At 41.2% G+C, this 24,402-nt stretch overlaps 3 long non-coding RNA genes across 3 annotated transcripts; all 3 read right to left on the bottom strand.

The window, feature by feature from the left end:
* Positions 1 to 8,169: 8,169 nt before the first annotated feature.
* Positions 8,170 to 9,169, bottom strand: LOC121503150 (uncharacterized). Its single transcript, XR_005991312.2, has 2 exons — positions 8,954 to 9,169; positions 8,170 to 8,894 (listed from the first exon to the last, which is right to left on the bottom strand). It is a non-coding gene; the product is annotated as an uncharacterized lncRNA (long non-coding RNA).
* Positions 9,170 to 13,874: 4,705 nt separating this feature from the next.
* On the bottom strand, positions 13,875 to 14,792 carry LOC138929565 (uncharacterized). Its single transcript, XR_011445820.1, has 2 exons — positions 14,656 to 14,792; positions 13,875 to 14,596 (listed from the first exon to the last, which is right to left on the bottom strand). It is a non-coding gene; the product is annotated as an uncharacterized lncRNA (long non-coding RNA).
* An 8,150-nt stretch (positions 14,793 to 22,942) lies between these two features.
* LOC138929566 (uncharacterized) lies at positions 22,943 to 23,942 on the bottom strand. Its single transcript, XR_011445821.1, has 2 exons — positions 23,727 to 23,942; positions 22,943 to 23,667 (listed from the first exon to the last, which is right to left on the bottom strand). It is a non-coding gene; the product is annotated as an uncharacterized lncRNA (long non-coding RNA).
* Positions 23,943 to 24,402: the final 460 nt, after the last annotated feature.

The raw sequence follows: 24,402 nt of genomic DNA, 5'->3' as shown, positions 1-24,402 counted from the left end.
CTAATACATTTGCATACTCAATTGTAAAATTGTAAACAAAAAGTTCACAACTCAGCTAATAATTCATGTATCCACTTCAGAATTTGTAATTATATTAGTTTTTACATGGCTAATACATTTGCATACTCAATTGTAAATTTGTAAACAAAAAGTTCACAACTCAGATAATAGTGCATATATCCACTTTAGAATTTGTAATTTTATTAGTTTTTACATGGCTAATACATTTGCATACTCAATTGTAAAATTGTAAACAAAAAGTTCACAACTCAGCTAATAATTCATGTATCCACTTCAGAATTTGTAATTATATTAGTTTTTACATGGCTAATACATTTGCATACTCAATTGTAAATTTGTAAACAAATAGTTCACAACTCAGATAATAGTGCATATATCCACTTCAGAATTTGTAACTATATTAGTTTTTACATGGCTAATACATTTGCATACTCAATTGTAAATTTGTAAACAAAAAGTTCACAACTCAGCTATTAATGCATGTATCCACTTCAGAATTTTTATTTATATTAGTTTTTACAAGGTTAATACATTTGCATACTCAGGTATAAATTATAAATAAATTATAAATAATGCCTGTATCCACTTCAGAATTTGTATTTATATTAGTTTTTACAAGGCTAATACATTTGCATACTCAATTGTAAATTTGTAAACAAAAAGTGCACAACTCAGCTAATAATGCCTGTATCCACTTCAGAATTTGTATTTATATTAGTTTTTACAAGGCTAATACATTTTCATAATCAATAGTAAATTTATAAACAAAAAGTTCACAACTCAGCTAATAATGCCTGTATCCACTTCAGAATTAGTATTTATATTAGTTTTTATAGTTTTTACAAAGTTAATACATTTGCATACTCAATTGTAAATTTGTAAACAAAAAGTTCACAACTCAGCTAATAATGCCTGTATCCACTTCAGAATTTGTATTTATATTAGTTTTTACAAGGCTAATACATTTGCATACTCAATTGTAAATATGTAAACAAAAAGTTCACAACTCAGCTAATAATGCATGTATCCATGGTAGAATTTGTACTTATATTAGTTTTTACATGGCTAATACATTTGCATACTCAATTGTAAATTTGTAAACAATAAGTTCACAGCTCAGCTAATAATGCATGTATCCACTTTAGAATTTATATTTAAATTAGTTCTTTCAATGCTAATACATTTGCATACTCAATTGTAAATTTGTAAACAAAAAGTTCACAACTCAGCTAATAATTCATGTATCCACTTCACAATTTGTAATTATATTAGTTTTTACAAGGTTAATACATTTGCATACTCAGGTATAAATTTGTAAACAAAAATTTCACAACTCAGCTAATAATGCCTGAATCCACTTCAGAATTAGTATTATATTAGTTTTTACATGGCTAATACATTTGCATGCTCAATTGTAAAATTGTAAACAAATAGTTCACAACTCAGATAATAGTGCATATATCCACTTCAGAATTTGTAATTATATTAGTTTTTACATGGCTAATACATTTGCATACTCAATTGTAAAATTGTAAACAAAAAGTTCACAACTCAGCTAATAATTCATGTATCCACTTCAGAATTTGTAATTATATTAGTTTTTACAAGGCTAATACATTTGCATACTCAATTGTAAATTTGTAAACAAAAAGTTCACAACTCAGCTAATAATGCCTGTATCCACTTCAGAATTTGTATTTGTATTAGTTTTTACAAGCCTAATACATTTGCATACTCAATTGTAAATTTGTAAACAAAAAGTTCACAACTCCGCTAATAATGTATGTATCCACGGCAGAATTTGTATTTATATTAGTTTTTACAAGGCTAATACATTTGCATACTCAATTGTAAATTTGTAAACAAAAAGTTCACAACTCAGCTAATAATGCCTGTATCCACTTCAGAATTTGTATTTATATTAGTTTTTACATGGCTAATACATTTGCATACTCAATTGTAAATTTGTAAACAAAAAGTTCACAGCTCAGCTAATAATGCCTGTATCCACTTCAGAATTTGTATTTATATTAGTTTTTACAAGGCTAATACATTTGCATACTCAATTGTAAATTTGTAAACAAAAAGTTCACAACTCAGCTAATAATGCCTGTATCCACTTCAGAATTTGTATTTATATTAGTTTTTACATGGCTAATACATTTGCATACTCAATTGTAAATTTGTAAACAAAAAGTTCACAACTCAGATAATAATGCATAATCCACTTCAGAATTTGTATTTATAACAGTTTTTACACGGCTAATACATTTGCATACTCAATTGTAAATTTGAAAACAAAAAGTTCACATCTCAGCTAATAATGCATGTATCCACTTTAGAATTTGTATTTATAATAGTTTTTACACGGCTAATACATTTGCATACTAAATTGTAAATTTGTAAACAAAAAGTTCACATCTCAGCTAATAATGAAATTTGTAAACAAAAAGTTCACAACTCAGCTAATAATGCATGTATCCACTTAAGAATGTGTATAGTTTTTACACGGCTAATACATTTGCATACTCAATTGTGAATTTGTAAACAAAAAGTTCACAACTCCGCTAATAATGCATGTATCCACGGCAGAATTTGTATTTATATTAGTTTTTACAAGGCTAATACATTTGCATACTCAATTGTAAATTTGTAAACAAAAAGTTCACAACTCAGCTAATAATGCCTGTATCCACTTCAGAATTTGTATTTATATTAGTTTTTACATGGCTAATACATTTGCATACTCAATTGTAAATTTGTAAACAAAAAGTTCACATGTCAGCTAATAATGAAATTTGTAAACAAAAAGTTCACAACTCAGGTAATAATGCATGTATCCACGGCAGAATTTGTTCTTATATTAGTTTTTATAAGGCTAATACATTTGCATACTCAATTGTAAATTTGTAAACAAAAAGTTCACAACTCAGCTAATAATGCCTGTATCCACTTCAGAATTTAGTATTTATATTAGTTTTTACATGGCTAATACATTTGCATACTCAATTGTAAATTTGTAAACAAAAAGTTCACAACTCCGCTAATAATGCATGTATCCACGGCAGAATTTGTACTTATATTAGTTTTTAGAAGGCTAATACATTTGCATACTCAATTGTAAATTTGTAAACAAAAAGTTCACAACTCAGCTAATAATGCCTGTATCCACTTCAGAATTTGTATTTATATTAGTTTTTACATGGCTAATACATTTGCATACTCAATTGTAAATTTGAAAACAAAAAGTTCACAACTCAGCTAATAATGCATGTATCCACTTCAGAATTTGTATTTATAATAGTTTTTACACGTCTATTACATTTGCATACTAAATTGTAAATTTGTAAACAAAAAGTTCACATCTCAGCTAATAATGAAATTTGTAAACAAAAAGTTCACAACTCAGCTAATAATGCATGTATCCACTTAGGAATGTGTATAGTTTTTACACGGCTAATACATTTGCATACTCAATTGTGAATTTGTAAACAAAAAGTTCACAACTCCGCTAATAATGCATGTATCCACGGCAGAATTTGTATTTATATTAGTTTTTACAAGGCTAATACATTTGCATACTCAATTGTAAATTTGTAAACAAAAAGTTCACAGCTCAGCTAATAATGAAATTTGTAAACAAAAAGTTCACAACTCAGGTAATAATGCATGTATCCATGGCAGAATTTGTACTTACATTAGTTTTTACAAGGCTAATACATTTGCATACTCAATTGTAAATTTGTAAACAAAAAGTTCACAACTCAGCTAATAATGCCTGTATCCACTTCAGAATTTGTATTTATATTAGTTTTTACAAGGCTAATACATTTGCATACTCAATTGTAAATTTGTAAACAAAAAGTTCACAACTCAGCTAATAATGCCTGTATCCACTTCAGAATTTGTATTTATATTAGTTTTTACAAGGCTAATACATTTGCATACTCAATTGCAAATTTGTAAACAAAAAGTTCACAACTCAGCTAATAATGCCTGTATCCACTTCAGAATTTAGTATTTATATTAGTTTTTACATGGCTAATACATTTGCATACTCAATTGTAAATTTGTAAACAAAAAGTTCACAACTCCGCTAATAATGAATGTATCCACGGCAGAATTTGTATTTATATTAGTTTTTACAAGGCTAATACATTTGCATACTCAATTGTAAATTTGTAAACAAAAAGTTCACAACTCAGCTAATAATGCCTGTATCCACTTCAGAATTTGTATTTATATTAGTTTTTACATGGCTAATACATTTGCATACTCAATTGTAAATTTGTAAACAAAAAGTTCACAACTCCTCTAATAATGCATGTATCCACGGCAGAATTTGTATTTATATTCGTTTTTACACGGCTAATACATTTGCATACTCAATTGTAAATTTGTAAACAAAAAGTTCACAGCTCAGCTAATAATGCCTGTATCGACTTCCGAATTTGTATTTATATTAGTTTTTACACGGCATACTCAATTGTAAATTTGTAAACAAAAAGTTCACAGCGCAGCTAATAATGCCTGTATCCACTTCAGAATTTGTATTTATATTAGTTTTTACAAGGCTAATACATTTGCATACTGAATTGTAAATTTGTAAACAAAAAGTTCACAACTCACCTAATAATGCCTGTATCCACTTCAGAGTTTGTATTTATATTAGTTTTTACAAGGCTAATACATTTGCATACTCAATTGTAAATTTGTTCATTTCGCATTCGACCTTCATCGAGTGCAGACGTGCTTACGGACGACCGCTACGCGGGGTTTATTCTCGAAGTGTTTTTTCATGGTGAAAAAGTAAATTCGGAACTCTAAACTACGTACTGTCAGCTAGGCCAAGCCCTACAGTGCGTATGACATACGGACACTAGTGCGTGAGACGTGTTTTTGAGCTGCAAAGTTCATTTATATTGTGCCACGCGTAACAAGCTCAAAATAATGAGCGGCGATCAAAAGAATGAGCGTAGAACCTCTGTAAACCAAAGAAACGGTGTTTTCTCTTATTTCTCAACTCGCGATATCGAAGCAGAAAAACGTCTACCAAGCCCAACCCGGCTCTACTGACCGCCGACGGCACGAGAGCGCGCTCTTGCTCTCCCGCCCTACTTATTCCAGCTCCTACATCTTGGAGCTCCCAATGCCAAACCCCACCACCAGCGGCTTCGATGGAAGACGCACCAACAACAAGCAGAGCTGCAATTTCTGCAAACGCATCAAAAGCAACAGCAACAACTAAACCAACGACCAATATTGCAAAATCGGTGCCAACGGCCGCAGCGCAAAATACAATGGTAACAAAAACCGTGAGCTCCGATAAGCAACAAGCGGTTCCGGCCATACAGACTGGCATGGATCGCTACATCCAAATTAAGCGTAAGCTTAGCCCCCATAACACGGTTGGTAACAAGCCTAAGATCAACCGTGTCACCAAAAGCTACGACCCAAACAACACCAACAAATTTTCTCCGCTAGCAGCTGGTGAGAATAATGAAGCAGAGCTGGAGCAGGAGACTCAAAAACAGCCAAAGCCCCCACCTATATATATAAAGGAGAAAAGTTCAAACGCCCTGGTCAACAAAATTGTTGCGGTGGTCGGGGACGGAAACTTTCATGTTGTTCCGATTATTAAAGGGAACATCTGCGAAAAGTTCAAACCAAAACAGAAGAACACTTTCGAGCTGTGTCTAATTACCTGCAGGAAGCAAAAAAGAGCTTTTACACCTACCAACTAAAAAGCAGCAAGGGGCTGCAAGTAGTGCTGAAAGGAATTGAACCAGATGTCGCCCCCTCCGAGATACTAGAAGCCCTGAAAGGCAAGGGTTTCTTTGCCAAGAATGTTAGCAACATTATCAACAAAAACAAAAAGCCGCAACCTCTTTTCAAAGTCGAACTTGAGCCAGACAGTAAAGCCCTAAAGAAGAATGAAGTTCACCCGATCTACAAGTTGCAGTTCCTACTGCATCGAAGAATCTCCGTGGAAGAACCTCACAAACGCAACGGTCCTGTGCAATGCACGAATTGCCAGGAGTATGGTCATACAAGGACATACTGCACCCTTCGGTCAGTCTGCGTAGTCTGTGGAGACTTCCACAACTCCGCACACTGCCCTGCGAACAAAGAAGACCCCAACACGAAAAAATGTGGAAACTGCGGAGGAAACCATACAGCTAACTACAGAGGCTGTGAGGTCTACAAGGAGCTGAAGAGTCGCATGCGAAGAGCGACAGCTACACGCCAACAAAATACACAAAATGTGTATTTTAATTCAAAAACTACTCCAGATGTATTTTTTGCCAAAGCAGCCAGATCTTCTTTTGGTCCGCTAAATGCCCCCACGGAGATGCCCGAGACGCCGAAGCTCTACGGACAGGTATGCAAAATCCACTCCCCTCAAACTTGTAGTGTACGTAGTTTTAAATATTTTTATTATGTGGCCTTTTTATAGAGGGTGGTAGTTACTATAAAAGAGGACCTTGTACTTCCTTCGCTAGGGATGCGCACTCTTGCTATGCTCGGGTCTAGCTCGCCGTAGGTCGGGGTTCTTTTAGCTAGGGATAGTACGACGCTACTACATTTAATTAGTGCGGCTTATTCAAAACAATAAATCATAATCAAGCTGAACTAGAGAAATAATATCGGAGACTGAATCTATAAATATACTACGGATGCACGCCGACTCGCGTTAAAGCTGAACTAAGGATTCTGATAGGTATTGGGAATTAAGGTGTTAATAATTCCATGAGTCTTTACCCTCCCTACCATGACAATGTTGCTTAAATTCCTCATTGTCCCTTAGCCGAGTTCAAATAACCCTACCACATAATAAAGTAAATGTCCGACACAAGTACTCGACAAACCATTATAATTATTTATTCAACATTCATATTCAATAAATTTCTATTTCATTTGTAATTCCATTTCTCCAAATTTATCTTCATTGATTCTAAATTTAATTTTAATTACAAATAACAAATCTTAATCTATCTTCTATTCTTTCCTATTTATTCCCTAACCCATAGTTTAATTCATAATATTTAATATTTAATAAGAAGTAGTAATAAGCATTTATATATCAATTAAAGAAAATTCAAATTATTATAGATCAAGAGCAAGATTTCAAACGACACTAGAGAGGCATTTTATAGAACTTTTATAATGGGTATTTGTTGTTCTTGTTGTTGTTTTATTTAGTACTCACGACCTTTTAATTATCCACTCCATGATGTGTGCGTAAAGTTGGGCCCAAGTTCACGTCGACATTGAAGAGCTGTTGGTCAAATTTATAGAACCTGTAGTAGCCAAGAGGCAGGTGCTCACTAGATACTGTGGGTTTTCCAGTGTACAATCGGATCGGTATTTGTGCACTTCTTGCTATGCTCGGTTCAAAGCTCGTCGGATATGGCGTGGGCCTTCCTCGCCGATTATAAGTCACACCCTTTCACTACTGTAATAAAAGTTTAAGTGCACATTCTGTAAACTAAATGATTGGTCAACGGTTGAATTAATCGGACGTACGGACGGACCCTAAAGAGTAGGTATAAGAGAGGAACACTCGCGTTGTGGGTGGCTGTGGTGTCATCCGCCCCCACGTCTTTACCCTCCCTGCCGTGGTAAACTCTGATAATTTAAGTGTTACCCCTTAACTAAGTTCATCTTTTCGATCTTAGCTCATTCTGAAGTAATTCGACATCCACTTGCTGTATTAACATAGACCAAAGATATACGTTTTTACTCCATTATTATTTCGTTAAACTTCAGGATAATTCATAATTCTGTCTCTTATAATTATTAATCATTTTCTTAATTTATCTAATCCCTAGATATTTATCTCTACGTTAATTGAAATTCATATAAACAAACGCGTAAATGTGCGGCTCGCTTAGGATCCCGTTTAAGTTATACATACGATCGATATATATATATATACAGAATAAATCAAATATGCGGCCTTGGTGCCAATTTACTTTCGATATACTGACTTACGCTCAGATCCTCCGCTGCTGGTTCGTTGGGCCCATCGAAGTTGCAGGTGCTGATGGCTGTTAGTTGGAAAGTTCAGAAACGATATTTAAATGGGACGCCCGCGTTCGCATTCACATATTACGCTAAACGGCAGAAAAGCAACAACAATATCAGTTACTTTCTATCTAATGTTACGCATTACTCTAAATTTAATCGATCTCAAAACTTTACGTCCTTCGGGTTACTGGAATCATCCAGCGGGAGCGCGCTGCTCACCGCGACGCGCCTCCAACTTCTTCGACAGGTCACATACCTGCCGCTCAAGCGAGCTCTCTATCCGGCTGCGCCTGCTCCTGCCTAGTCTCCGCTCAGCTACCTTCGCTGCACCTCCACTGTTCCTACTGGCTTATGCTCGAAAAGGTAATGCTTAGCCGCTGTCCATACAGCCGAATCGCCTTAGTTGGGGCTGCACGAGGCCGGTTACATTACTCCGAGAACTCAGACACAGGCCGCCTCTGGTCTGACTCTTGGAGATTTCTCGCTCCCGGTTTAGTGCGGTCGCACTCGGATCGCTATAGCTCCTTGGCAGCCGACGTGGCAAAGCAGAGGTTCCCAAAAAGTAGGGTTACGCGCACGTGCTGCGTTGGCCGCACATCGACGTCTCTGCCGCAGTAGGGCCTCCGAAAAGTTAGGTTATGGCCGCTCGGTCGCACAGCGTTGGGCTGCACGTCGACGTCGCTGCCGCCGTAGGGCTTCCAAAGAGTAAGGTTATGGCCGCTCGGTTGCACCGCGCCGCCTTGTTCGCTGATCGCCAACTTTTGCCGCGTGTGGCTGCCACGCCGGCGATACGCCACGCTTAGCGAAGGACGTAAGAGCCGTCGCCTAGCGCCAAACTAGCCCTGCACAACAAAAGGGTTAACTACACTATAAACTCTGCCGTTCCGTAGTTAATATTTACCCGTTCTCACTCGTGCACAACACTTATTAAGTTTTGTCACTGGTCTCTTGCTGGCACTTTACTATTAATTCGATTGAAACTGTATAATCCACGTGCCGGAATTATTATAGTAAAAATGATCTACGATGCGTGTGCTTTGCTCTGGTTTTCAATTTCAAGTGAGCGAGCGTCACAAAATTTCTCTACACGCAGCGTGCCTTGCATAGCAAACGAGCCAAAAGCTACGGGACTTTTCCCAAATCCTCTCTCGCGCTCTCCATGCTCGCGAGCGAAGGACTGGAGGAAGGAAAAATAAGCAAAAAATCGTACGATTTCGCTGGCGCTGCGAATGCAGGTAGAAGAAAAACGGCATGTTCTGGAAGGCGCTACCCTACACTCTAGTCGCGGCATATGCGTTTCGATGGGTCGGTTCTATCATTTAAACTTACGATTATACTTATTTATATTTTCCTATTTGTTTTCCCTGCCCTTACCCTCTGACCCCTACACCACTCATCGAGAGTCCTACTCGAAGAGGTTTTAACTGAAAAAGGTCAGACAAGAATCGTTCTAGCTCTTTATGTCTTTCAGGTGATACACCCCTAAGGATTTCCCGACATCGTTTTCTAATTCATAGTAAATATGGCTAAGCTTCTTAGTAACTGTCGCTTTCATAAAGACTGGAGCCAGCTTACTGTTGAATTGTTTAGCCGCATTGCTTTGCGCAAAACTACGGGCATACACAGTGTCACCGACTTTAAAACATGCTGAACGCGAGCGCAAATTATAATCTTTTGTATTGTTTTCATGCGTTTCCCTAATTTTCTTCTGTGCTTGATTACGTGCTAGCTGCATGACATCAGGCGTTTTCAACAAAGTATCATCCTGTAACGACTTAATGTTTCTTAGTAATTCATAGTCCTTTCCGTTCATGATCATATTCTGTACTTCGGCAAACACAAGATTCTCCTTAGCTGGTGAGATGGGCCAATGCCTCTGTTTTACCGGCTTCGCTTGACCAACGTCTATGGAATGTTCAATTAGTTGAGTTCGACCTAATCCTTCTGACTCGTAAGAGGGAAGCTTAGAGATTACAGTCTCTAGCCTCTTCTGTTGCTCGATCGAAAGGACATGCGTTTTCGGGCTATCGTCCGGATCTTCGTCTCGCCCTACGTCAAGTTCAGCTACACTTCCGGTCTCTTCCATTATTTTGGACAATAGACCGAAGTCTCGCCAGAAATCAACTCCCAGATATATATCTTGCTTCAGCCCTGGGATCACAAAAAATTCGACTGGATGTGTACGATTTCGATAATTGATGTCTGCCACGAGTCTGCCTACGACTGAGCACTCGGAGTTATTCGCGGTTTTAATGCGACCTGAACATTTTCGTAAATTTGGGCTCTGAACTAAGTCTCTAGCAGCGTTGCCTCCGATACAGCTTATCGTTGCTCCTGAATCGAGTAACGCCACATAGCGCTTACCCACTAAATCGATTTCCGTGTATAAACGGTTATCGGAATTCATAAAAACTGCTGCTTTCAACTTTTTCCGGTTCTTTCGAACCTTGTTCCAAAATGATCGTGCTCTTAGTGTTGAACGTCCGGGTTTGCGAGTGTCAATACTGCTGCAAACGTCTGCGAATATTCTTCGTCTGGCTTCAGCGTACTGTGCTTCACGTATATGATACGGTTGGTTAACTTTTGCTGTGTTTGGGTGTACTTCTTGCAGATTTAAAACTTCACACGGTTCTGTCTGCGTACCACTACTGGATTTTAATGTTTCGGATGCGACGCGTGGATTTTGGCCGACGCATCCCTTTGTCGGTTTTCCGATGGTCTACAGTGCTGACAGTTCGGCTTAAAAGTGTTTTTGGCTCCGCATCCATAACAGAAGATGCTGCGAACTTCGAGACACTCGTCGAACCTATGGCCTATCTTATCGCAGTTCCAACATCTTATCTGATTAGTCTGTAGGGCTGACACATCTTCTCGACCTACATCCTCGGATTCCTGTTCTAGTTGAGCAATATAAGGTCGTGTTCCGACTTGGTTCTTCCCTTGCTGCGGTCTATTCTGCTTACAGAACTGTTCGTGCGTTCGTATCTCTTCCCTTAAGGTGACTAAGGAATCTATGCGCAAATGCATCAACTCGTACCTCAGCGATGGCTTCGCATGTCGAATCAGCAGTTCAACTAACGACTGCTCTGAAAGTCGAGTACTCAAGCGCGAAACCAACTTTTCTATTTGGAATTGGTACTCTTCGAATGGTTCCCTGTCTGCTTGACGCCTACTATTGATAGATTCCCATATGTCCATGTCTGTATCCACATCTCGAAATTTCTGTCTAAATTCCCTGCAAAACTCTGCCCATGTAAAATTCGTACATGCTTGGTGGAATTTCCAATACCACTCATTCGCTTTGCCGGTAAAGAACAGATGTAGGTGATCACAAAGAAGCTGATGATCTCCGTTCAAGTTTTGTTGGGCTAGTGCTTGTACTCTGTACAGAAAATCCTCTGTCTGCAAGCCATCTTTGGCTCCATCAAATTTGATGTGCCAACTCTGGATAATACCGGGCACCTTCTCCGGCTGCACCGAAGTGTGCGACCTCTCAGAGTTTCGACTAGATTGTCGATTCCCTAATCTCTCGTTTCGCTCCCTGTTCGGTAAGTTCAATCCTGACCCTGGCTGAGTTTGACCTACTGCGAAAGCTTGTCCCTGTGTTACATTGTTCATGCTTCTCCTACTCGGGGATTGGGCATTCTGTTCGAGCTGCAAATTCGATATCTGTGATTGTATGAAAAGAGTCAAATCCTGCATAAGCTTCTGTTGCTGAGACTGCATTGCTGCTTGAACTACTCTACCTATTTCTTCGACACTCTCTGCTCTAGATGAATCGAGAACTGATGGTGTATTAGCGCTTCTATCGCGCTTCTGCGCCACGTTACTACGTTGCTGAGACCTAGTAACCATACCTCTGCGTTGCCCCAAACTTCGACCTCTTCTTGGTTCATTCCTGTTACGGCCTCGGCCTCCTGTGATAAGATTGCTGCTGCCTTCGCCAGCGTCATATTCATTGGGTGCTCTTCCTGACTCGGATCTTTGTTCTGCATCTGCCAATTCGGCTAATAAGTTATTGTTCGATACTGACAACTGCTGCACCGTGCATGGTTGATTGCAAGTCGGACACGAGTTCGTTACTGACAAGTGATCTCTAATACATTGATGATGAAATCGATGATTACAAGGAGAAGCTGCTGTCAGATCGATCACGCTTAAAGGTCGTGTGCATAGAATGCAAACACTCTCGTCATTATTAGAAGCGGCTGCTAAATTCTCTAAGCTATGATGAATAGGCATTTTCTTCTTCTGTAACTGTTATTGGTTGCTTAATATTTTCAAATTATGGTCTTTGTTTTTCCAGCTAGTTTCTGTCGAATACCTTCTTGCTGAGCGTTCTCTCCTAACCAACTCTATACTAATATTGTCTATATTGTTGCGGCTTTGTAGGTTTGTATTCGCTGTATTGGTCATCCATCGAAGTTCCTCTGACCACTTGATATTCCTAAATACGCGTACAGTACCTTTTGCCAGTAGTCTAAACTGTCGCCTTTGGATAGTATTCTGCGCTCGGTTAGCACTGGTCGATAGTACCACGAAGTTTTGATAACATATCGCTATTCCAAGCTACTAATTCCGAATTCGCTTCCCTCTACCTATTGAACGGGAGTTTGATCCACCTAACTAATTTCAGGCTCGAGTTTTTGCGCCTGTGAGTGGGTTCGTTGCGGTCGCCTTGATCCGTAAGATCTCGAATCGAAGACGCAATTCCGGCTAAGAAGTCCTCAACTCGCAACTAGCAAATCTCTAGTATAAAATAGTAACAATTTCTGCTGATTAAATTAATTACAAAAAAATTCTTTTGGATGGATAGTCGAGCATTTTCATGGGCTAAAACCACTCGAGGGTCCTGCACCTAAAACAATAGGTATTTGCGGCTCCTGCGAGTTGCACTATAGCTTGATATTCTTCTTCCTCTTATTTCTCAAATGCAGATAACGGTCTTTGGCCCCACGTTGGGCGCCATTTTATTTATGTAGTAGCCAAGAGGCAGTGCTCACTAGATACTGTGGGTTTTCCAGTGTACAATCGGATCGGTATTTGTGCACTTCTTGCTATGCTCGGTTCAAAGCTCGTCGGATATGGCGTGGGCCTTCCTCACCGATTATAAGTCACACCCTTTCACTACTGTAATAAAAGTTTAAGTGCACATTCTGTAAACTAAATGATTGGTCAACGGTTGAATTAATTGGACGTACGGACGGACCCTAAAGAGTAGGTATAAGAGAGGAACACTCGCGTTGTGGGTGGCTGAGGTGTCATCCGCCCCCACGTCTTTACCCTCCCTGCCGTGGTAAACTCTGATAATTTAAGTGTTACCCCTTAACTAAGTTCATCTTTTCGATCTTAGCTCATTCTGAAGTAATTCGACATCCACTTGCTGTATTAACATAGACCAAAGATATACGTTTTTACTCCATTATTATTTCGTTAAACTTCAGGATAATTCATAATTCTGTCTCTTATAATTATTAATCATTTTCTTAATTTATCTAATCCCTAGATATTTATCTCTACGTTAATTGAAATTCATATAAACAAACGCGTAAATGTGCGGCTCGCTTAGGATCCCGTTTAAGTTATACATACGATCGATATATATATATATACAGAATAAATCAAATATGCGGCCTTGGTGCCAATTTACTTTCGATATACTGACTTACGCTCAGATCCTCCGCTGCTGGTTCGTTGGGCCCATCGAAGTTGCAGGTGCTGATGGCTGTTAGTTGGAAAGTTCAGAAACGATATTTAAATGGGACGCTCGCGTTCGCATTCACATATTACGCTAAACGGCAGAAAAGCAACAACAATATCAGTTACTTTCTATCTAATGTTACGCATTACTCTAAATTTAATCGATCTCAAAACTTTACGTCCTTCGGGTTACTGGAATCATCCAGCGGGAGCGCGCTGCTCACCGCGACGCGCCTCCAACTTCTTCGACAGGTCACATGCCTGCCGCTCAAGCGAGCTCTCTATCCGGCTGCGCCTGCTCCTGCCAAGTCTCCGCTCAGCTACCTTCGCTGCACCTCCACTGTTCCTACTGGCTTATGCTCGAAAAGGTAATGCTTAGCCGCTGTCCATACAGCCGAATCGCCTCAGTTGGGGCTGCACGAGGCCGGTTACATTACTCCGAGAACTCAGACACAGGCCGCCTCTGGTCTGACTCTTGGAGATTTCTCGCTCCCGGTTTAGTGCGGTCGCACTCGGATCGCTATAGCTCCTTGGCAGCCGACGTGGCAAAGCAGAGGTTCCCAAAAAGTAGGGTTACGCGCACGTGCTGCGTTGGCCGCACGTCGACGTCTCTGCCGCCGTAGGGCCTCCGAAAAGTTAGGTTATGGCCGCTCGGTCGCACAGCGTTGGGCTGCACGTCGACGTCGCTGCCGCCGTAGGGCTTCCAAAGAGTAAGGTTATGGCCGCTCGGTTGCACCGCGCCGCCTTGTTCGCTGATCGCCTTTTGCCGCGTGTGGCTGCCACGCCGGCGATACGCCACGCTTAGCGAAGGACGTAAGAGCCGTCGCCTAGCGCCAAACTAGCCCTGCACAACAAAAGGGTTAACTACACTATAAACTCTGCCGTTCCGTAGTTAATATTTACCCGTTCTCACTCGTGCACAACACTTATTAAGTTTTGTCACTGGTCTCTTGCTGGCACTTTACTATTAATTCGATTAAAACTGTATAATCCACGTGCCGGAATTATTATAGTAAAAATGATCTACGATGCGTGTGCTTTGCTCTGGTTTTCAATTTCAAGTGACCGAGCGTCACAAAATTTCTCTACACGCAGCGTGCCTTGCATAGCAAACGAGCCAAAAGCTACGGGACTTTTCCCAAATCCTCTCTCGCGCTCTCGATGCTCGCGAGCGAAGGACTGGAGGAAGGAAAAATAAGCAAAAAATCGTACGATTTTGCTGGCGCTGCGAATGCAGGTAGAAGAAAAACGGCATGTTCTGGAAGGCGCTACCCTACACTCTAGTCGCGGCATATGCGTTTCGATGGGTCGGTTCTATCATTTAAACTTACTGTTGGAGGGGGGCGGCTTTAAGCTGAAATGCACTCGGATAAATAATAACACGTAGAACTTGTCGGGGTTTTACGCGACGTGCGTCGGGATGTTTATTTAGTCGTAGGTAAATTGGTACTGAATACAAAGAACAAAAACTAAAGCTAGGGAGAGCGGATTAGAAACTCTAGGACTGGAAGTCCGGAGGAAGAGGGAGAGAAAAGGAGAGCGTTCGGGATCACACTGCCTCCCGAAATTGAGCGCCTTTCTGGCGTGAACATTCTCCCCCCCTTGCGAGGATACGCAGCAAAAGTACCAGGAAGTATTAGCTCTGGAAAGCGTAGGATAACGCTGAGCGTTCGTCGGCATGTAGAAGGGTGTGGTGATCCTGTCCACACGACTGGCATCGGTCGCTACTTCGACAGGATCCTCCGGAATGGTGGTGGGCCAGGCAGTTGACGCAGTACTTCCTGTCGATGACTGTCTGGAGCCGTTTCTTCGCATCAAGCCGGAGAAAACGGTGACACTTCCGAAGAGGATGGTTCCCTTTGCAGACTCGGCATTGGTAGGATAAAATACCTCGGGAACGTCTGCTCTTGCTGTCGTCGTACGGAACCCAGTAATTGGAATCGGCCGAAGTAGTCACTCGTGTGGAGAACGAGGAAATTCTTTGGATGGGTGCAGGAATTTGTGGTGCGTCATCACGAGGATTCGGAACACTGGATAAAGTGTTGCTTGGATGCAACAATGTTTGATGCCGACCGTGACACGTAAGACAGCTGTGGGCGCTTGTGCAATTACGGAGTGGATGACCGCTTGCAAAGCAATTTAAGCACAACTGCTTTTTCTCAATGTACGAAGTTCGATTTTCTATCGTCATCTGGAGGAAGCGTGGACATTTACGCACTGGATGGTTCTCTGCAGAACACAAATCGCATCTTTTGGATATGGGAACAATCCGCGTACTAAAGGATTTTAGTACTCGCGGTGCCACGATGGATTTTGTCGGGTTGGACGGACTGAGGCGTATCGTAGGAGGTTGAATAGAATTTATAGATTCCAGAGTTCTATGGCGCTCAGTAAGGAAAGAATCTAATTCTAGCCACGTCGGAATTTCGGTTTTATTTGGTAAGGACTGCTCCCATAATGAGAGCGTCAGCTTTGGAAGCTTCGTGGAACACAAATAAACCAATAGACAATCCCAATTATCCGTAGGAAGGCCGGACAGAGTTAGGGATGTGAGGCAATTTTGAATTGTATTCTGCAGCTCCTTCAAGGCTGCCGAGGATTCGCGTTCGATGGATTGTATGTTTAGTAATTTCTTCAGTTGGCTGTTCACCAACGCGCGTTTATTTTCGAAACGCTCAGTTAGGTTTCCCCATGCTGAGCGGAAACCGTCATTGGTGAGTGGCGAATTGGAAACTATAGAATGAGCTTCACCACTAGTCTTGGCATTTAAATAGAACAACTTTTCTACAGGGGTCAGCGTAGAATTGTCGATATAGACCGCTGTGAAAAGGTCCCGGAAAGTCGGCCAGCGAAGATAATCGCCCGAGAAAACTTCCGTTTCGCACGGAGGAAGCCGACAGCCAGACGGAAAGGAATTTTGGGGCGCAGGAGGTTGGACTGGAGCTGCTTTAGCAGAGATCGTATCGATCTGTTCCATGAGCTGGGCGGCACACCGTCCGTAAATAAAATAGGAGTAGTCGTATTTTGCCTTAAGAGTAGGCAAGATGTCTGCAGCGCCCTCTAAACCAACTGAAATTAGCTCTGAACAAGCTTCGTACTCTGTCTCGACCTTGTCCCATAGCGCTCGGACTTGGTCGAGATGGATTTGACAAGAGTACTTGGATGGAGTGGGTGCTGCTGGATTGCAGACTCTGGACTCGAAGTGACTCAGACGGTCACAGATCAACGTAAATTTGTCTAAAATTGAAGGAGCCATTCTGGATATTTCTTTATAATTTTTACTATAAATAGGTATATATTACAAAATAATTTATAGGTCGAAGTTGGATTGGGAATTTAGGAACCAATCGGACTCGTAATAATTATTTTTGAAATAATTATTATTTGTGGAAAATTGTATTTTTCTCGTAAGAAATTCAAATCGAGAATATTTGAATTAAATACGGAATTACGAAAATACGGTCACACTAATGTGTATATGGAAGCACACTTGGATTTCTAACTTAATCGGTTAGTTGGAATTTTAATATAAAATAATTTAAAATTATTTTATTTGTCTGGTCTTATTTGATTGACCGGTGCTGTATTTCGGAACCAATACGTGTGTGTGTGTATATTTGTGCACTTGCCGTATGCAAGTGCAAAATAGCGGAGATAAGGAGAGGCGGAAAAAATTGCCAAATATCGGAGCGTCGTATGCAGACGATTATGTATGTATGTAAATACGTATTGCAGCTCAGAATAGAGCGAGGGAGTAAAAAAACAACAATATATGTACGAATTAAATAAATTTGTAATTTTAGTAGCTGCGGACAGTTATTAAATAAATTTGTAAATATAAGTTTCGGAGTGAAGTGGACTGTATTTGTAGTATGTATGTAATGTAAATAAATGCTAGCGGGAACACAGTAAACGAGAAGGAATTAAGAATAATTCGAAATTGGAAAGTTTTACTGTGGCTTAGGCATTTATTTAAACAAACACTTTCGGAATTTTGGAACGAAGACCTTGTATAGAAATTATTTGGATATAATTTCTCGATTTGGGGAAATGTCAATGTTGACAGTGATCGTAGTCTTATGGAGTGGACTGTATATGTATGTAAATGTAAATAAATGCTAGCAGGAACACAGTTAACGAAGAGGAATTGAGAACTATTGGAATTAAATTCTCACTGTGGCTATTGCATTTATTTAAACTTTTGGATTTCGGCACAGAAATTTGACACAAATGTAGAAAATTTGGAAACCGAATTATTTTGAATTTGGAATTGGAAGTTATTATGCTGCCGTGTGTCGGATTAATCGGACTTGGATTTAGACAATAATCATACAGAGAAGTTAAGACGAATTGAGTTTCGCAAAACCTAACTGTATGACCGGCAGCAATAATGTAATGAACTTATCTGGTGCGGTGTTAAAGCCACCGGAGCTGCTGGTGGATGATATCCGGCTCGAAGGACCAAATGTTGGAGGGGGGCGGCTTTAAGCTGAAATGCACTCGGATAAATAATAACACGTAGAACTTGTCGGGGTTTTACGCGACGTGCGTCGGGATGTTTATTTAGTCGTAGGTAAATTGGTACTGAATACAAAGAACAAAAACTAAAGCTAGGGAGAGCGGATTAGAAGCTCTAGGACTGGAAGTCCGGAGGAAGAGGGAGAGAAAAGGAGAGCGTTCGGGATCACACTGCCTCCCGAAATTGAGCGCCTTTCTGGCGTGAACACTTACGATTATACTTATTTATATTTTCCTATTTGTTTTCCCTGCCCTTACCCTCTGACCCCTACACCACAGTTAACTCATCGAGAGTCCTACTCGAAGAGGTTTTAACTGAAAAAGGTCAGACAAGAATCGTTCTAGCTCTTTATGTCTTTCAGGTGATACACCCCTAAGGATTTCCCGACATCGTTTTCTAATTCATAGTAAATATGGCTAAGCTTCTTAGTAACTGTCCCTTTCATAAAGACTGGAGCCAGCTTACTGTTGAATTGTTTAGCCGCATTGCTTTGCGCAAAACTACGGGCATACACAGTGTCACCGACTTTAAAACATGCTGAACGCGAGCGCAAATTATAAACTTTTGCATTGTTTTCATGCGTTTCCTTAATTTTCTTCTGTGCTTGATTACGTGCTAGCTGCATGACATCAGGCGTTTTCAACAAAGTATCATCCTGTAACGACTTAATGTTTCTTAGTAATTCATAGTCCTTTCCGTTCATGATCATATTCTGTACTTCGGCAAACACAAGATTCTCCTTAGCTGGTGAGATGGGCCAATGCCTCTGTTTTACCGGCTTCTCTTGACCAACGTCTATGGAATGTTCAATTAGTTGAGTTCGACCTAATCCTTCAGACTCGTAAGAGGGAAGCTTAGAGATTACAGTCTCTAGCCTCTTCTGTTGCTCGATCGAAAGGACATGCGTTTTCGGGCTATCGTCCGGATCTTCGTCTCGCCCTACGTCAAGTTCAGCTACACTTCCGGTCTCTTCCATTATTTTGGACAATAGACCGAAGTCTCGCCAGAAATCAACTCCCAGATATATATCTTGCTTCAGCCCTGGGATCACAAAAAATTCGACTGGATGTGTACGATTTCGATAATTGATGTCTGCCACGAGTCTGCCTACGACTGAGCACTCGGAGTTATTCGCGGTTTTAATGCGACCTGAACATTTTCGTAAATTTGGGTTCTGAACTAAGTCTCTAGCAGCGTTGCCTCCGATACAGCTTATCGTTGCTCCTGAATCGAGTAACGCCACATAGCGCTTACCCACTAAATCGATTTCCGTGTATAAACGGTTATCGGAATTCATAAAAACTGCTGCTATCAACTTTTTCCGGTTCTTTCGAACCTTGTTCCAAAATGATCGTGCTCTTAGTGTTGAACGTCCGGGTTTGCGAGTGTCAATACTGCTGCAAACGTCTGCGAATATTCTTCGTCTGGCTTCAGCGTACTGTGCTTCACGTATATGATACGGTTGGTTAACTTTTGCTGTGTTTGGGTGTACTTCTTGCAGATTTAAAACTTCACACGGTTCTGTCTGCGTACCACTACTGGATTTTAATGTTTCGGATGCGACGCGTGGATTTTGGCCGACGCATCCCTTTGTCGGTTTTCCGATGGTCTACAGTGCTGACAGTTGGGCTTAAAAGTGTTTTTGGCTCCGCATCCATAACAGAAGATGCTGCGAACTTCGAGACACTCGTCGAACCTATGGCCTATCTTATCGCAGTTCCAACATCTTATCTGATTAGTCTGTAGGGCTGACACATCTTCTCGACCTACATCCTCGGATTCCTGTTCTAGTTGAGCAATATAAGGTCGTGTTCCGACTTGGTTCTTCCCTTGCTGCGGTCTATTCTGCTTACAAAACTGCTCGTGCGTTCGTATCTCTTCCCTTAAGGTGACTAAGGAATCTATGCGCAAATGCATCAACTCGTACCTCAGCGATGGCTTCGCATGTCGTACTCAAGCGCGAAACCAACTTTTCTATTTGGAATTGGTACTCTTCGAATGGTTCCCTGTCTGCTTGACGCCTACTATTGATAGATTCCCATATGTCCATGTCTGTATCCACATCTCGAAATTTCTGTCTAAATTCCCTGCAAAACTCTGCCCATGTAAAATTCGTACATGCTTGGTGGAATTTCCAATACCACTCATTCGCTTTGCCGGTAAAGAACAGATGTAGGTGATCACAAAGAAGCTGATGATCTCCGTTCAAGTTTTGTTGGGCTAGTGCTTGTACTCTGTACAGAAAATCCTCTGTCTGCAAGCCATCTTTGGCTCCATCAAATTTGATGTGCCAACTCTGGATAATACCGGGCACCTTCTCCGGCTGCACCGAAGTGTGCGACCTCTCAGAGTTTCGACTAGATTGTCGATTCCCTAATCTCTCGTTTTGCTCCCTGTTCGGTAAGTTCAATCCTGACCCTGGCTGAGTTTGACCTACTGCGAAAGCTTGTCCCTGTGTTACATTGTTCATGCTTCTCCTACTCGGGGATTGGGCATTCTGTTCGAGCTGCAAATTCGATATCTGTGATTGTATGAAACGAGTCAAATCCTGCATAAGCTTCTGTTGCTGAGACTCCATTGCTGCTTGAACTACTCTACCTATTTCTTCGACACTCTCTGCTCTAGATGAATCGAGAATTGATGGTGTATTAGCGCTTCTATCGCGCTGCTGCGCCACGTTACTACGTTGCTGAGACCTAGTAACCATACCTCTGCGTTGCCCCAAACTTCGACCTCTTCTTGGTTCATTCCTGTTACGGCCTCGGTTTGTGATAAGATTGCTGCTGCCTTTGCCAGCGTCATATTCATTGGGTGCTCTTCCTGACTCGGATCTTTGTTCTGCATCTGCCAATTCGGCTAATAAGTTATTGTTCGATACTGACAACTGCTGCACCGTGCATGGTTGATTGCAAGTCGGACACGAGTGCGTTACTGACAAGTGATCTCTAATACATTGATGATGAAATCGATGATTACAAGGAGAAGCTGCTGTCAGATCGATCACGCTTAAAGGTCGTGTGGATAGAATGCAAACACTCTCGTCATTATTAGAAGCGGCTGCTAAATTCTCTAAGCTATGATGAATAGGCATTTTCTTCTTCTGTAACTGTTATTGGTTGCTTAATATTTTCAAATTATGGTCTTTGTTTTTCCAGCTAGTTTCTGTCGAATACCTTCTTGCTGAGCGTTCTCTCCTAACCAACTCTATACTAATATTGTCTATATTGTTGCGGCTTTGTAGGTTTGTATTCGCTGTATTGGTCATCCATCGAAGTTCCTCTGACCACTTGATATTCCTAAATACGCGTACAGTACCTTTTGCCAGTAGTCTAAACTGTCGCCTTTGGATAGTATTCTGCGCTCGGTTAGCACTGGTCGATAGTACCACGAAGTTTTGATAACATATCGCTATTCCAAGCTACTAATTCCGAATTCGCTTCCCTCTACCTATTGAACGGGAGTTTGATCCACCTAACTAATTTCAGGCTCGAGTTTTTGCGCCTGTGAGTGGGTTCGTTGCGGTCGCCTTGATCCGTAAGATCTCGAATCGAAGACGCAATTCCGGCTAAGAAGTCCTCAACTCGCAACTAGCAAATCTCTAGTATGAAATAGTAACAATTTCTGCTGATTAAATTAATTACAAAAAAATTCTTTTGGATGGATAGTCGAGCATTTTCATGGGCTAAAACCACTCGAGGGTCCTGCACCTAAAACAATAGGTATTTGCGGCTCCTGCGAGTTGCACTATAGCTTGATATTCTTCTTCCTCTTATTTCTCAAATGCAGATAACGGTCTTTGGCCCCACGTTGGGCGCCATTTTATTTATGTAGTAGCCAAGAGGCAGTGCTCACTAGATACTGTGGGTTTTCCAGTGTACAATCGGATCGGTATTTGTGCACTTCTTGCTATGCTCGGTTCAAAGCTCGTCGGATATGGCGTGGGCCTTCCTCACCGATTATAAGTCACACCCTTTCACTACTGTAATAAAAGTTTAAGTGCACATTCTGTAAACTAAATGATTGGTCAACGGTTGAATTAATCGGACGTACGGACGGACCCTAAAGAGTAGGTATAAGAGAGGAACACTCGCGTTGTGGGTGGCTGAGGTGTCATCCGCCCCCACGTCTTTACCCTCCCTGCCGTGGTAAACTCTGATAATTTAAGTGTTACCCCTTAACTAAGTTCATCTTTTCGATCTTAGCTCATTCTGAAGTAATTCGACATCCACTTGCTGTATTAACATAGACCAAAGATATACGTTTTTACTCCATTATTATTTCGTTAAACTTCAGGATAATTCATAATTCTGTCTCTTATAATTATTAATCATTTTCTTAATTTATCTAATCCCTAGATATTTATCTCTACGTTAATTGAAATTCATATAAACAAACGCGTAAATGTGCGGCTCGCTTAGGATCCCGTTTAAGTTATACATACGATCGATATATATATATATACAGAATAAATCAAATATGCGGCCTTGGTGCCAATTTACTTTCGATATACTGACTTACGCTCAGATCCTCCGCTGCTGGTTCGTTGGGCCCATCGAAGTTGCAGGTGCTGATGGCTGTTAGTTGGAAAGTTCAGAAACGATATTTAAATGGGACGCTCGCGTTCGCATTCACATATTACGCTAAACGGCAGAAAAGCAACAACAATATCAGTTACTTTCTATCTAATGTTACGCATTACTCTAAATTTAATCGATCTCAAAACTTTACGTCCTTCGGGTTACTGGAATCATCCAGCGGGAGCGCGCTGCTCACCGCGACGCGCCTCCAACTTCTTCGACAGGTCACATGCCTGCCGCTCAAGCGAGCTCTCTATCCGGCTGCGCCTGCTCCTGCCTAGTCTCCGCTCAGCTACCTTCGCTGCACCTCCACTGTTCCTACTGGCTTATGCTCGAAAAGGTAATGCTTAGCCGCTGTCCATACAGCCGAATCGCCTTAGTTGGGGCTGCACGAGGCCGGTTACATTACTCCGAGAACTCAGACACAGGCCGCCTCTGGTCTGACTCTTGGAGATTTCTCGCTCCCGGTTTAGTGCGGTCGCACTCGGATCGCTATAGCTCCTTGGCAGCCGACGTGGCAAAGCAGAGGTTCCCAAAAAGTAGGGTTACGCGCACGTGCTGCGTTGGCCGCACGTCGACGTCTCTGCCGTCGTAGGGCCTCCGAAAAGTTAGGTTATGGCCGCTCGGTCGCACAGCGTTGGGCTGCACGTCGACGTCGCTGCCGCCGTAGGGCTTCCAAAGAGTAAGGTTATGGCCGCTCGGTTGCACCGCGCCGCCTTGTTCGCTGATCGCCAACTTTTGCCGCGTGTGGCTGCCACGCCGGCGATACGCCACGCTTAGCGAAGGACGTAAGAGCCGTCGCCTAGCGCCAAACTAGCCCTGCACAACAAAAGGGTTAACTACACTATAAACTCTGCCGTTCCGTAGTTAATATTTACCCGTTCTCACTCGTGCACAACACTTATTAAGTTTTGTCACTGGTCTCTTGCTGGCACTTTACTATTAATTCGATTGAAACTGTATAATCCACGTGCCGGAATTATTATAGTAAAAATGATCTACGATGCGTGTGCTTTGCTCTGGTTTTCAATTTCAAGTGAGCGAGCGTCACAAAATTTCTCTACACGCAGCGTGCCTTGCATAGCAAACGAGCCAAAAGCTACGGGACTTTTCCCAAATCCTCTCTTGCGCTCTCGATGCTCGCGAGCGAAGGACTGGAGGAAGGAAAAATAAGCAAAAAATCGTACGATTTCGCTGGCGCTGCGAATGCAGGTAGAAGAAAAACGGCATGTTCTGGAAGGCGCTACCCTACACTCTAGTAGCGGCATATGCGTTTCGATGGGTCGGTTCTATCATTTAAACTTACGATTATACTTATTTATATTTTCCTATTTGTTTTCCCTGCCCTTACCCTCTGACCCCTACAAACCCTAAGTCAAAATTCTACCGAATGCCATACTCCAGTTGCTCTGCGAGTATTTAAATCATTAATAATCGGAAATATATAAGAAAGGTATAATCAAAACAAGAAGAAAATAAAAAGTTAACTCCCGCGACGGCAGGTGTCCGTCTAGGTGATCCTAACGGGTCTTAGGCAGCATCCACTGCGCTGGC

The sequence above is a fragment of the Drosophila kikkawai genome, unplaced genomic scaffold (assembly GCF_030179895.1).
Source record: "Drosophila kikkawai strain 14028-0561.14 unplaced genomic scaffold, DkikHiC1v2 scaffold_330, whole genome shotgun sequence".
Classification (NCBI taxonomy): Eukaryota; Metazoa; Arthropoda; class Insecta; order Diptera; family Drosophilidae; genus Drosophila; species Drosophila kikkawai.
This window is presented reverse-complemented; position numbering and strand designations above follow the sequence as displayed.